The sequence below is a fragment of the Cyanistes caeruleus genome, chromosome 1, assembly GCF_971803275.1.
Source record: "Cyanistes caeruleus chromosome 1, bCyaCae1.hap1.1, whole genome shotgun sequence".
Classification (NCBI taxonomy): domain Eukaryota; kingdom Metazoa; phylum Chordata; class Aves; order Passeriformes; family Paridae; genus Cyanistes; species Cyanistes caeruleus.
The window spans coordinates 138,175,678-138,189,599 of NC_141701.1; the positions used below are offsets into that span (position 1 = coordinate 138,175,678).

Below are 13,922 nucleotides of genomic sequence, written 5' to 3' on the forward strand. Positions count from 1 at the left end.
ACAGCCATTTCTCCCTGTACTGGGTTTATTTGTGAATTTGACATCTCTCTTGAGAAAGGCAGATTATTTTCCTAAATCATTGAACAATATATAAATTTTCAGCCATTGATAGGAATTTCTGTTGCTGGTAGGATTCAGAAATGCAGGAATGAACTATCATCAGAGGAATATAATGCTTAAAGGCAAGGGGTTGTCTTTTGGAAAGAGCCCTGATGCTCAGGAAGGGAAGAGTAGGAGCCCTCCCTGGGGCTGCCAGCAGCCTTCAGGATTGCAGGAAAGGCAGTGTCCTTCCCCTGCTCCACTGCTCTGCCAGTCAGAGAGCCTGTTCCAGTGCTCAGCCACCCTCTGGTGAAAACCCTTCTCCTGGTATCCAACCCAGACCTACCCCGACACAGCTTCATGCCATTTCCTCGTGTTCTGTCACTGGTCACAGGAGTGAAGAGATCGGTACCTGCCCCTCGGATTCCCCTTCTGAGGATGTTGAAGACCACACTGAGATCTCCCATCAGTCTTCTCCAAGCTGAACAGACCAAGGGACCTCAGCCACTCCTCATAAGGCTTCCCCTCCAGACTCTTCACTGTCCTCATGGCCCTCCTTTGCACACCCTCTGACAGCTCAATGTCTTTTTATATTGTGGCACCCAGAAGTGCCCCAGCACTCGAGGTGAGGCTGTCCCAGCTCAGAGCAGAGCAGGACAATCCCCTCCCTTGCCCAGCTGTGCTGGATGCCCCCAGGACTGGGCTGGCCCTCCTGGCTGCCAGGGCACTGCTGGCTCATGTTCAACTTGCCATGGAGCAGGACCCCCAGCTCCCTTCCTGTGCCACTGCTCTGCAGCCTCTCATTGCCCGGCTTACTCTGCCACATTAGTTCAGACAGAGGTAATATCGTGTCATCATGTTATGTCTGCTCTGAAGTTCCTGGCTTTGCAGGGTGTTTTCTTATTCATTAAGACTGTTTTGATAGATAGAGTATCATTCTTCAAGGCTAGCAGTGCTGTTCTCTCAGGATGTTATTTCACATTTCAAGGGAAACAGTCTGAAACAGTTTGCTAGAACATTCAATAGTTTGCTTGTTCATCTAAGTAACTTATATTGAGAACTGAATGAGAATTTTTTTTAAACATAGGCTAGTGCCTAATTTACTATTTCTTTATGCTAGAGTGCATATATGTATGTTTTTCAGAAAGAGGCTCTCATATGGGTTTCTCTTCATTCTTGCAGCACTTTCTTGACTCTGATTTGAGTCTTCATATTTCTGATGGGGAGCAGCTGTAGTGTCAGTATGGCTGTGTAAATCCTGGAAGTTTATTATGTTCTCATACCTTCTCTGGGAACCAGACTTCCCTTGAAGCATGTGCTAACAGTGACTATGAAATATTGCAATAGATAGATAGGGGTTATTCTTCAACATGGGAGCCAAAGAGCTGGTTTGTCCAGTTTTTGGTCAAAACATCTGGGTCTAAGGGCCTCTGCAGGGAGATTCAGTAGCTGTATGTGAACAATTTGTGTACAGGAATGGAACAGTGTAAATCCAGATTACAGTTTTAAAGAAGTTAACCCCATCTTTGGAAGCATCTATTATAAATTACTTGATCTTTAGAGAAAAAGAACATCTTGCTAATGTGTGCTATGGAATCCATTCATAGTCTTTTGAAGTATTTTCAAGAGGTTAGTATGGCAAAATATGTTTATTTCTTTAATATAATATCATAAATACCAATTAAGTTTCATTCTGATTTGTATAAATATAAAAAAATCTTATTTAAATTTATAAAATGTACTGACATAAAACTTCCCATTGCTGTTTTAGCAATACATATAGTCCTCATGGAATTCATCTTTTGAAAATTAAATTATTCCTTAAGCTTTAGGCTTCCATTTAAACAGGATAAATGAGGCCTTTCATAATCTCATGTAGCCACCTGTTTCAAGAGAACACCAGGGATTGTCTATCCTTGAAATCCAGTAAAACTCTGTAAATCCATTGTGGATTTTTTGACCATCTCTTTTTTCATGCTTCTATACTGTAGTAGATTCCTGAGAATGATAGCTGTCCGTTATCTTGAAAAGAGAATAAGCCACACTTAGAATTTACATGGTGCTTTATTTCCCACTTCACACAAATAAATTATATAAATGGTCAATGATTTCTTATTTTAAAAGAATTGAAAATCAGTAATGTGAAAAATCTGTAATGTAAAAATGAGTATTGCAGAAATAAAGTAGACAGTTAAAAATTGGAGGGACTTGGAACTCATCATACCACTCCCAGACAGCAATTTTCTACTGCCAATGTTTTAGTTGATTAGCTGTGAATATAAATGCAAACAATTATGTGCATATATGTATGAATATGCATAATAAACTCATGTTAGTCAAGGTACAAAGCTGTGTGTAGCAAGCCAGAGCATCCAAATTACATGCTAAAACTGTGTTAATCTACATTGTGATATTCTAACATTTCTTTGTAATATTTATTTTCCAAAAAAAATGGAATTAGGAATGTTTGCTATAACAATCTGTCATGATAATAATATATAATCACTACAACTTAGTTACCCTGAATCTAAAGGTCAGTACACATATTTTGAAAACTGAAATATAAAACACCATTTAAAAGTGCTATTCTGTTTTAATGTGGAATTAGAGTGAAGCCAAAATGTAACTTATCACCTTAACAGACAAATAAAAAAAAGTCCCTTTGCATGTGTCATAAGTGGGGAACAGCTAGGGGAGCTGCTCAAATACTGGAGTGTTTGAACTTATAGTCAGAATAAATAGATGACCATTGTGCATTTGACAGACTAACTCTCCGTCAAGAGGAAATTACTTGGAGATTAAAAAAAACGTTGTGAAATATGAAATGAAAATATATCTGTACACTCTCTAAATAAAAGCATTTTGATAGTTTATTAATTTAGATTATATTTATGCAACATCTCTTCAAAATTGCATCATTTATTGCTCTGTTAATTTAGGACTGAGTAAAAAATAATGTCAGAGCTTCACAAGCATGTGATTAATTTCAGTGATATGTGTGCCATATATAAAATTTTCATAATGCTGAAGACATTTCTAGTGGCATCTTATGATAGTCATAAAATCTGTGGGACAAGAAAAAAATTCTGTCATAGGCTATTCTCGTGTATAAAATGTGCCATTGGAGTATAATCCTTCTGCTTACATTTAAGAGGATCTCAAAATTTTAAAGCCAAACTGGTATTCTTGTATTGTAGTCTCTTTATTATCCCTTGAATAAATATTTACTGTCTATAAACCTAGGTAAGGATGTTATATAAAATAACCAGTATTATGAAATACATACATTTATATAAACATGTCAACTGTGTCTTCCTAAAGAATTAACCTGGCCTAATGGTGTCTGAATTGAGGGATTGAGTAGCATCATGGAGTTGGTTTGTTTACAAGTGATAATTTCTACTAACCCAACTTTTTATGTACAATGCTGTGGCTGTAGAAAATGTGGCTGTCAAGTTTTTCAGCATGGATTAAGGTAATTATCAAATTTTAATTCAGATTAAGTCTTTAATGAGGATAAATCTAAAGCAACTGTGTTAGAGTTGTGTTCGATTTATGCTGCAGTTGTGACCAGAAATAGGATATCACACTTGTTCAGGAAGTTGGTCAGTATGAGAGAACTTGTATGTAATTTTGGTGTGTGTGGTTTATGCCTGTATGTATCTTAAAATTAATGTCTCCATCTTTCTGCAATCAAATAAACTCCTCTTACCACGTTTTCCCAAATGATTGGAACCCATTGATACCTATTGCCAGTTAATGATGAGACACTTTTCTGTGGCTTATCTTTCATGGGTGGCATTTCTCTGTGTGCAAGGGTTAATTTCTAATGTAATAATTAATCATCTTTTCAATAACCTGTCTCTGAGAAAGTCATTAATTGTCTTAGCTCCTGAAAGCATCTCTTAGCTAATTTTTTTCAATATCTGAGAAGTTTTATAAAGAAAATAATGTCAGCTGTCTGGAGTTAAAAGTATTTTGAACATAGAGCAGATTGATACAGTCACCAGTGGATAGGTAATTTTTGAAGAGTTAACCATACTATGTAATACATGGACATACTTCTTCCTCTTAGGCTTTCATCAGTTTAGTTCACTGTTTCCATTTGTTCAGTAATTGGAGGTATTAAAAGATGAAGGTTTCTCAGATATTTATACATTACACTTGATTTTTATGATCACAGTGCTCAGTTGTCCCGGAGGCAGTAAACCGTTGCAGCTCTCAGACTGTACTCAGCTGTAAGGAGCAGATTTGGGTGTGCAGATTAATTTTTCCAGTCTTCTGAGTAAAATGATAAACTGTATAACTAATACTGGTGATGGAAATCCAAACTTACCAGCAATCACACAGGATACGAGGAAAAGGTTTCTACTTTTTTCCTCTTTGATTTAGTCAGACAGTGATTAAAACATTGCTACCTACCCAGAATTGGTCCCTGCAGTATATTTTTGAAAGTTCAGATTTATTTGTATTTTTTTAAATCATTAACATCAGTATTTTTTATTTAAGCCTGTGCAACTTTATGGAAAAATTGTGTGTTCTTTAGATAATGAAATATAGGCAGAATGCAGATTTAATCAAAAGTTCATACCTGTGCATTACATAGCTACTCCCACTTTCTGTTTGATATTTATTTTGTCCAAATGCATTCACAAATATAAATATTTGTAAAATCTTCCATGTTGAATAGCAGAAGTTTTGTCACCTATATTGAGTGAACACTACTCTGCATTTTCTGTGGCTGCCTGAGGCACAGCATAGGAAATGGGGGAGCCCTGAGAGAGAAGCATTAATGGTACACGGCTTCTCCCGAGTGTTTAAAGCTGCAGTGAAATTAGAGATTTTTTTATTTTTTTTTTTAATGCATGGAGGGATATGGTTCTTTTTTCACTGCTTCATGCTTTTATAAATACTTTCTTAAAGTATTAAATTTCCTGTAAGTTTTTGTAAGCTTCCTGACAGCAGCAGGTGACATGGAATTACACAGACAGAAGAGTGAAGTTCTCATTTGTAGAAACCTTGGCTTGTACAGTGGTGATAACAGGCAAAGGGTACAGTTAATTTTCTCATACACCTTCGGCTGTCTTGTTTTTGAAGGTTAATTTCTTTCTTGAGGGACCATTTATAGTATTTTCAAAACTCTAAGCACCTTGTAGTAATACCATTTTTCAAATTATGCTGCCACGGAGAACTTTTGTATTTGCATGTAGCATTTATATCAATCCAGAGACTATAAAGAGAGAAAATTTGGACAATATTTAGCTTTTTCATTAGAAAAATGATCATCATTTGCAAATCCAGTAGAGAATTTAGTAATGCAAGTCCCTTTGTGTCATTGAGAGACTGAAAGACTTTATTTGTAAAGTCATAAAGCTGCAATTTTTAACACAGAAGATCTGCAGAGTAATGAAGAGTCTCAAAGCAGCATGGTGAAAATTATATTTAAGTTACTTTTCTGTAGGAGTCCTAGTAAAAGAAATATTTCAAAAGCAGATTATTTTTGTATTATGATACAGGTATTCCTTTCCAAATCTAACTTTAGGCCATCAAAACTGAAAATACGTATGTAAGTATGTATGTATACATAAACATATGTTTCCTGTATTTAAGATTATTTTTGGACCAAAGCTAAACACTTGAAATGCTTGTCTGTGTATACTCTTTGCTTCTCACCTCTGGACTCATGTCAGTTCTACATACAGTTAAACTCTTATACTGATTTTTGGAGTTTCCTGCCCTTGTAAGTTCAACACATTTGTAACAAGTAGCACTAAGGCACCAGTGGTGGCAAAACTTCCACCATGTCTGCCCCACTGGGGAGCCTTGAGCACGTCCTGCATTTCCAAGCAGTACACGACCAAAGTGTCCTGGTCCAATGTCATTTTGAATGTTAGGACTAAGTTACCTGAAACTGACATGATGATAAGAACAAGGACAACCAACAGAAGATTTTCTCACTGAGACTGGAATATTTGCTCCAAGTATCACTTATGTCATCTTGAAGTGTAGTGCCAGCCATTACCCTTGTTCTAGGGAATTGTTCCTGACTTAGATTAACAGAATTTACTCCAGACTTTGCCATCAACATTGAGGGTCAGGGTTTCCTTTAGTGTCAAATCTGATTGATTTTAAAATCATAATTTAAAATTGACAAACAGGGAAATTCTATTTACATCATTGATTTTAATGTATGTTGGGTAAGCCAAACTAAATATCCAGTCTCCCTCTGGGTAAAGCATTTAGAGCACATTTTAGTCTGAAGTCTGCTTGCAAAGCATTTATTTTAAGCTCAAAGTTTCTTTGAGTTGACCTGAAGACCAAATAATCCAGTGCATGTGTATTGAGGTGATTAATATACCTTAGTGCTTATTAAGATTCTTGAATTTTATGGGTTTTAATGTGTTTTAATGTGTTGGAATAGTCAAAGTGTGTCAACCTGCATTTGACTAGAATTCAGTTAAGAGGTGTAAAGATATTTTGAAAGACGTTTTTATTAGTTAAACAAAATTATCAGAAATGTACTTGGTACATATAAATATTCAGACTTTTATTTTTCCAACTAATCATAGATTTATATAAACATGTGTGGGAGATTTTATTCCTTCAGGCAGAGGAAGGACTGAGTCCAGTTGCCTTGCACTTGTGTGAGCATACTCACGTGTGTGTGTATCTACACAAATATAAATCAACATGAGTCAGGCTTTTATATATAAAATACAGTTCTGTTCTCCACAGTCATAGCACATACACTGTTCTTAAAAGCAGAATGACTTTTCTGAAAATTGCAAGTATGTTCTTAAATTAAATTTTAAATGGATTGTTTCAGAAACTAATCTCTGTCATGGTTTTTGTTCCTGAACAATTTAACTGAGAGTATAATACGGTTTCCTCATACTTTGCACGTAATGAGATCTCATTGTGGTTTTTTACTGAATTCAACAGACTACCTAATGGAATGTTTTTTGCTGCCTCCACTCTCCTCTGTAATACTGCTGGCTATCCCAGTGCTACAGGAAATCACCCTGCTGCCTGATAGAGGCAGTGACATGAGTGTGAAGCAGCAAATATTTTCACTAAGGGTTGTTTGTATTTGTTTGGGAAATAATGATAGTGTTTCCACATACTCAAGCCAGTAGTATGGCAGGTAAAATTGTAGATGGATAAAAATGAAGCAGTATATGTTGAGGCAAGGGTCCTGTGATGGATTCTGAGCTGATTGTTACCATTCAGGAACATCACTTCTGGGTTTACAGATAATAAACTTTTAGTAATGCCAGCTTAATTACTTGTGGAAGTCAAGAAAAGTCCTAGAAATCTGGTTTTGTTGTTAGAAAAAGGACAGAGAAGAAAACAGTGTGTTTCTGTCCTGCCGTTCTAATCCAAGATGGATGCTGAGTGCAGTTCTAGATTGTCACCTCTCCCCCTGCTAACACAGTGATACAGCAGAACAAAAGGTCCAGAGAGGTGCAGTAAAAATGATCAGTAGAAAAACTTCTTCATGGGTAACAAGCAAACAAAGACCCTTGGCATTGTAGGGGAGGGTGACACAATGTGTGTAAAATCATGGATGGCATAGAGCACACAAGGAGGGCAATTCAATGGACACCCACTGAATGTGGTGCAGAGCAGGTTCAAAATCAACAGAAGAAATTTACTCTGCCTACAACACAGAGCTGTGAAACTGCTTGCCTCAGACTAATGTGGATGCCAAAATTTTCATGAATTCAAGAAATAAGCAGACAAATTCACAGAAAATGAAGATCTTAGGTATGAAGACAATACAAGTCATTTGGGAATTACAGAAGCCAAAAAATTTCAAGTAGAGAATTTTAATAGAAGCATGAGCATATGCCTTATTTTTTCTTAAGCTCTTTCTCATGTTTCTGCTTCAGATGGTAGCATGGCTCTGTATATATTATTGCATGTCAAGTGTATGTATTAAACAGAGGAAAAATAAGAAAATAGCATAGAGGTCTAGCATTACTAAAGACGCTGGGCAGCTCAGAGCAGTGTAGAGTTGAAAGTATGGCATTTCATTCAGGAGTAGTAACAAAATTAATAGTATACCCTAAAATCTAAGTATAAAATACTGAATGCTAAATGACTAGGTTTCAGACTTCACAATATATTTTGCTTAAATATTGCACTAGAGCTAAATAATATATAGGAGCAGATTTTCAGGTGGGCTGACAGAGAGTAAATGGTTTCCAAAAGATGATTGTAGGCTGTCAGAGCAGAAATCCATGAACTGGGAATGAACTTCAGAGAGCACAGTTGTTCCAGTTTGTAGAATCAAACCTTTCTTTCTAGGAGTATTCATGCATGAGCATTCACAGGTTTTTTTTTTGGAAGAGCTTTTAGAAGTAGGATTTCGAAAAGATCAGAATCTCTCACAGCTGTTCTATATCCCCTGCCAGTACAGTGTTGTGATGCTGAGCTCACACAAGTCAGACGTGTTCTACATCTTAAAAAAATTCAACAGTGTTTGTGTTAATTCACAAATTCCTAAAAGTTTTTTGTTTAGTGGAAGTAGGTAGGATTTTTTATTAAGTGTGGAGATGAAGAAGTGTAAAAAAGGCAGCTAGTGAGAGTGCTGGACCAGATGCTACATAAATGACAGTGACCATGGTCAAGTATTGAATAAAAGGTTTTAGCAGGTTCAAAGCAGCCTTCCTCATCCCGGTGCTACGTGTTAGGCACTTTCCCTTAGTTCTGTGGAATTCTGCCCTCTTTTTAGTGCAGTTTTTGTCCTCTTGCCACCATCTGATCTCAGATTATTCTGATGCATATTCCACCATGTATGTTTTTACCTTGTTGAGTGACATCAACTTGATTGTTGACAAGGATTGTAATTCCTTGTGTTGGGAATGTCATCTTTCATGTAATCTAATAATTCTGAGGGCAGGTCTGGATGGGGGAGTGGTGAGCAGGTAACTGCTGACAGCTTTTTAAAAAGATTTCCTTCTGTTGCCATCCAGGTGGCAATAATAATAATTGTCTTTTTGGGGACTCACCCATTATGTTATGAAAACAATGAATCCTACAGTCTTTCATCACCACAATATTACTGTTCACCTTGAATTTCCTGGGTTTACTGGTTTTAAGTCAGCAACTAGCAGTTTTTTCCTTTCACATACCATGTTTGATTTGATTTGACATATGTATCACAGTTTCACACCTGTATTGAACCAGCAAAATAATATATATCTATATTTTAGGTCTTTAATCATTATTTCCATCTGAGCGCATTTCTTTTTTAATTAGAATTGTGCAACATCATACATCTGCTTTGCATTTAGGACTGTAAAAACCCCAAAAGCGAACCTCATTTTCTGCAGTTCATTTTGCAGTCACTTGTTCTTAGAGCAAGGAAAGTTTCAACTACAGATAGTAATTTGTTCTTTAAGAACCAGGATACTGTATCAAGAAAGTGATCAAGAGGAGAAAAAGTAATTTTGGTTCATAAAATGTATTTTTAATTACTATCTCATAATTATTTCAGATGTTATATAGTAATGATATAAAAAATTTGCTTTATTGAATAAATATTTAGTCTTCAGTGTAATTTATGTTTGTTGAGGCTTTCTATTCATCTGTGAAAGTAAAGCTAAAATCAGTAATTAAACTTTAATCATGTAAAATTTTGCTAAGGTGTCATACTGTGTATTAAACAGAATAGGCCCATGTGTGTGTCATGCATCATACGTGCTTGTCTGGTGACCTGTCTTCAGCAGATTACAGCCATGGTTTGTGATTTGTAGCTTTTACAGTTAAAGATAAGACACCCCTCAGTGGTCTGCTGCTTGTCCCCTGCGGCTGATAGCCATCCCTGGAGCCGTGGTGACCGAGGGTGACGTAACCTCTGTAACTGTCCTTGCTTTTCACAGAGCAATGTCTCCTTGTGGAGACACTGACTGCTGTTGGTGCCAGATTTCTGTGATCCAGGCTGAATTATTTTATTTAGCTAGTCACTACTTTTAAATGACATTAACTAAAAGTAAATAGTACTGAAGTCTGTAAAAATTTGTAGCTCCTTCACTGGGAAGCCACAGCTGTTCCAGGCAAGGTTTTATGTGTGTTTGATTTTCTGCATGGAATGTTTTGCCAAATTAGAAGTCCCTTGAAGTCATCATTTATGTATAGTTTATTGAATTAATTTCAGAGATTGTAAGCAGTTGTCTCTACATATTGCTTTTGTATTGAGTATACTTCAATCTTTATCCAGAAAGGTTTAATGAAATTTATTCCTCCCAACTTCAGCAGCTACTGTGGCGCCAGGCGTTGAGCAAGGCTTGTGAGTTTGTTGTCCTCTTCTTTCAGTGGTGACTATTCTGAGGAAGCATCAAGGATGAGAGGAGAAAACACACAAAATTATGTACAGATAGGGAAGGTCTAAATTTGGCGCTAGGAGTGAACTGAAGAAAGGGGAGGGGGAGGATGATTACCCCTAGAATTGAATGCCAGATGCCATAGTTCCTGTGAAACATGGAGCCAAAACCTGTCTGAGTAGCTTCCTACTACCACCCATTCGTCTTGTAGGGCACCAGGAGCAAATCTGCATTGCTAAAGCTAAGGTTTGCAGCCATGAAGGTATCAGTATGGTATCATGTAATGAGATTTTGATTTTCATTTTAATTAGCTAAAAATACAGTAAATTACAGGGTTTGATTGGGTTTTTTTAACCATCGTTTCCATTAAAGATTGTAACACATTCTGTGAAATCAAACACTTGACTTTGAAAGCTGAGCATTCAAAAAAAGTTGGAAAATGTCAAAATGAAGATTGTTCAAACTGTTTTAATTTGTCTCTTGCATGTATGCATAACGATAACATCTTTAATTATGTGATCACATAATTTTTTCACAGGAGGAATGCTGCCCAGAGAATGAAACAGGGGTGTTTATTAAAGGGAGCTGTTGCCTCCAGAACCCTTGCCTTAATTGCTGGAAAGCGTAGTAATTTAAGTGGAGGGCTGCAGGAATCAAAAGCACTCTCTCCAGGGCGTTTGAAAGCTCCACAGAAAGACTAGATTTTACTTTCTGATTTTGAAAGAGGTTTTATGTGATTCTGGGAGATAACTTACTTGGAAGTGATCTCTATGTTTCTACTTGGCTGTGGCACATGGGCTGAGGTACCTGGGCTCTGGGCATAGCTGCATTTGGAATGGACACAAGTGTGCTTTGAATGTGTAAAATGCTGTATAAATGCAAAGTCCTCTGTTAAGTACAGCCTGATGTGCCCTGCACTGATGTGGCAATGCCAGGATTGCCAGAAGACTTTTCTGGGTTTTAAACAGTCAGGTTCTAATCAGCAAAATGGAGATAGCATCAACCTACTGCAGTTCAGTTAATTGTATGTTTTGAAGCATTCCTGCTGAACGGCATGTAAGGAAATTATATAGAATATAAAAGATATAATCATGTCATTATACAATATATATTTACAATATATTGCATATGAGCATATGCCATACATTATAATATATAATATGGAATCCCATTCTGGCTAACGTTCTATAAGGGAAGCTTTTGGAACACTGCTGGCTGAAGGGAGTAAGTCTGAGCAATCACTTTGCAATCTAAACAAATGAAGCAGAATGCTACAAATACTCAGTTCACTCCATAAAACTGATCATTCCCTTCCTATTTTCTATCACTGAACGATGAGGCAAGGATTTTGCAGAAGGAAAGCAGCATGTTTTCATTTAATTAAAATTATATGTAGGTATATGAGTGATTCCGTCATTTTAAGTGCTTGACTTTCTGCTGTGTTTGGTGGTGAGTTGCCTGGCTGCCCCAAGTGTGCTGAGACCTTTTAGATGCAGCTTTGGTAGATTTATTTTCCCCAAAGTGTTTTGGGGAAGAGATAAAAAGGAATGTTAGAGGCAGATTTCTTGTTTGCTTTCTAATCTTGCCTTGTTGGCAAGCGATTTTTAGTGAAAGAAACTAAAATTCCAAAGACCATTTGTTCCCCGCTTTTTATGAGGAAGGAGGAGTTTTTAACTTCTGCAGAGTTGGCACTTGAGTATAGTGAGGATGTATGGAAATATTTCAAGGTGAAGAGAGCCATAATGTATAGAATACATCTGTAATACATTTGATGAGGAAAGAAGAAACATTTTTTTCTCCATAAGTCTAATTCTTGAAGAGAAAGTATTTGATTATGGTTCTGTTTTCCATAAAAGCACTCTAAGTCTAATATAAGGAATGCCACAATATCCTAAACTGAACAGGAAATTTAGTTTTAAAAAATAAAGTATTCATTATCTACACCTGAACTTATCCCTATAAATTTTGATCCCAACTTTTAGTGATCTGTTTCATGTGTGGCAAATGTAAATACATTGCTATTTTATATTAATAATCCTCTGCTTCTAAGCCTCGGAGTAAAACTCAGTCAAGAGAAAAGGCTAAAATTATTTTCCACTTCCTCTTCTTTTTTGTCTGTTCTCACACTTTTAAAAAGTTGCATTTGCTACTTCTCAGGAGAATAAATTCATTAATCTCTTCTGCTTTGGTGAGGGAATACGTCTTCTGTATTAGTATGTCTTTTATATCACATGGTATTATAGCATCACTTACAGTAGCTATTTTACTTTGCAGAATCAGTTACAGGATATTAAGTGAATATCAATTTATGAATTGAAATGGACCAGATGTTTTTTAGGCAATTTGCCTAAATTTGCTGTTTTAGAAGATGCCAATTCCATGAGTAGTGGGGAGTTACTACATTTTTCAAATAGCACTGTGTAAAATATGGTACCACTGAATGATTGTTTTAAATTCAAAAGGCTCTTTTGTCATTCTCATGCATGTTTTAGATGAGACATTTTTCTCCTGAATTGGAAGGAAATGAGATAGTAGCCTATCTGTTCATAATGTTACTCACTTTTCCTGGTTACATGCATTTTTAAATGACTAAAATATCAACTTTAAAAAAAAAAAAAAAAGGGCTAACTTCAGAAAAGCAGGAGTCTGGTTTGCTATTTATCTACCTTAATAGGCAGTATTTCATATGAAAGAATCAGTCTGGCTTCTTGTGAACTAACAGTGACAGGTTGCAGGTATCATAAAGTACCATGATTATGTGCCTCCCAGGTACAGTTCTGATAATCATTGAAGGACTGTTGCAGCCAAGTCCTGTTGGTTTATCCGTCTATAAATCTATGCTCTTTCTTAGACTGTCTTTTGCAGCATTTTAGTAAGAAGTTCAAACTTGGCAGTGAAGAAATACCTATGTAGTTCTGTTTCATAATAACTTCAGTGTAACAAGACATTTAAACAGATTGTGAAAGTAATTTTTTTAATACAATTTACTTACAGTTCCTTACATTTAAGTTGAAATGGTTGTAACTGATCTTTTGTGCTTACAGGTGAAGACTATTTTAATAATAATCTGCTCCCATATGACAGAAATATATATATTGTCATGTAATCCTTTGTCCAAAGACTCTTGCAATAATGTTCTTCAGGCTAAGAAAGTAGAGTTATTACATTTTCAGGATAACTGGGCAAATGTTATGTGAGATTCCCTGTCTAAGTGATTTTTCCTTTCACATTCATCCTGCTGAGTCTTTAGTGGTATAACTACAATAGCATTTTAGCTTAGATCATGAGTACTTAAGCCATTCTGAATTCAACCTCATTATTGTTCCCGGTTGTTTCACAGTGATTCCCACAGCCAGAGCATGGGGTGGCATTGGTTACAGGAAGAGGCAGTGGGAGGCTGGGCTGGGGGAGTACATTGTGTGCCTGCAGGAAAGGACTGACTCCCCTGGACCCTTAGAGAGGTGGGCTGCCTTCTCTGAAGGATGCTCTACCTGGGGCCATTGGTCTTCCATGCTACAATAATCATAAATGAGACATATGGCAACACTGGCATCC

General features: G+C 36.5%; 1 protein-coding gene across 6 annotated transcripts in view; it reads left to right on the forward strand.

The window, feature by feature from the left end:
* Window positions 1–13,922, forward strand: part of ZEB1 (zinc finger E-box binding homeobox 1) — a 123,359-nt gene that overhangs the window by 84,846 nt on the left and 24,591 nt on the right. The gene's annotated exons all lie outside the window — the stretch shown is intronic.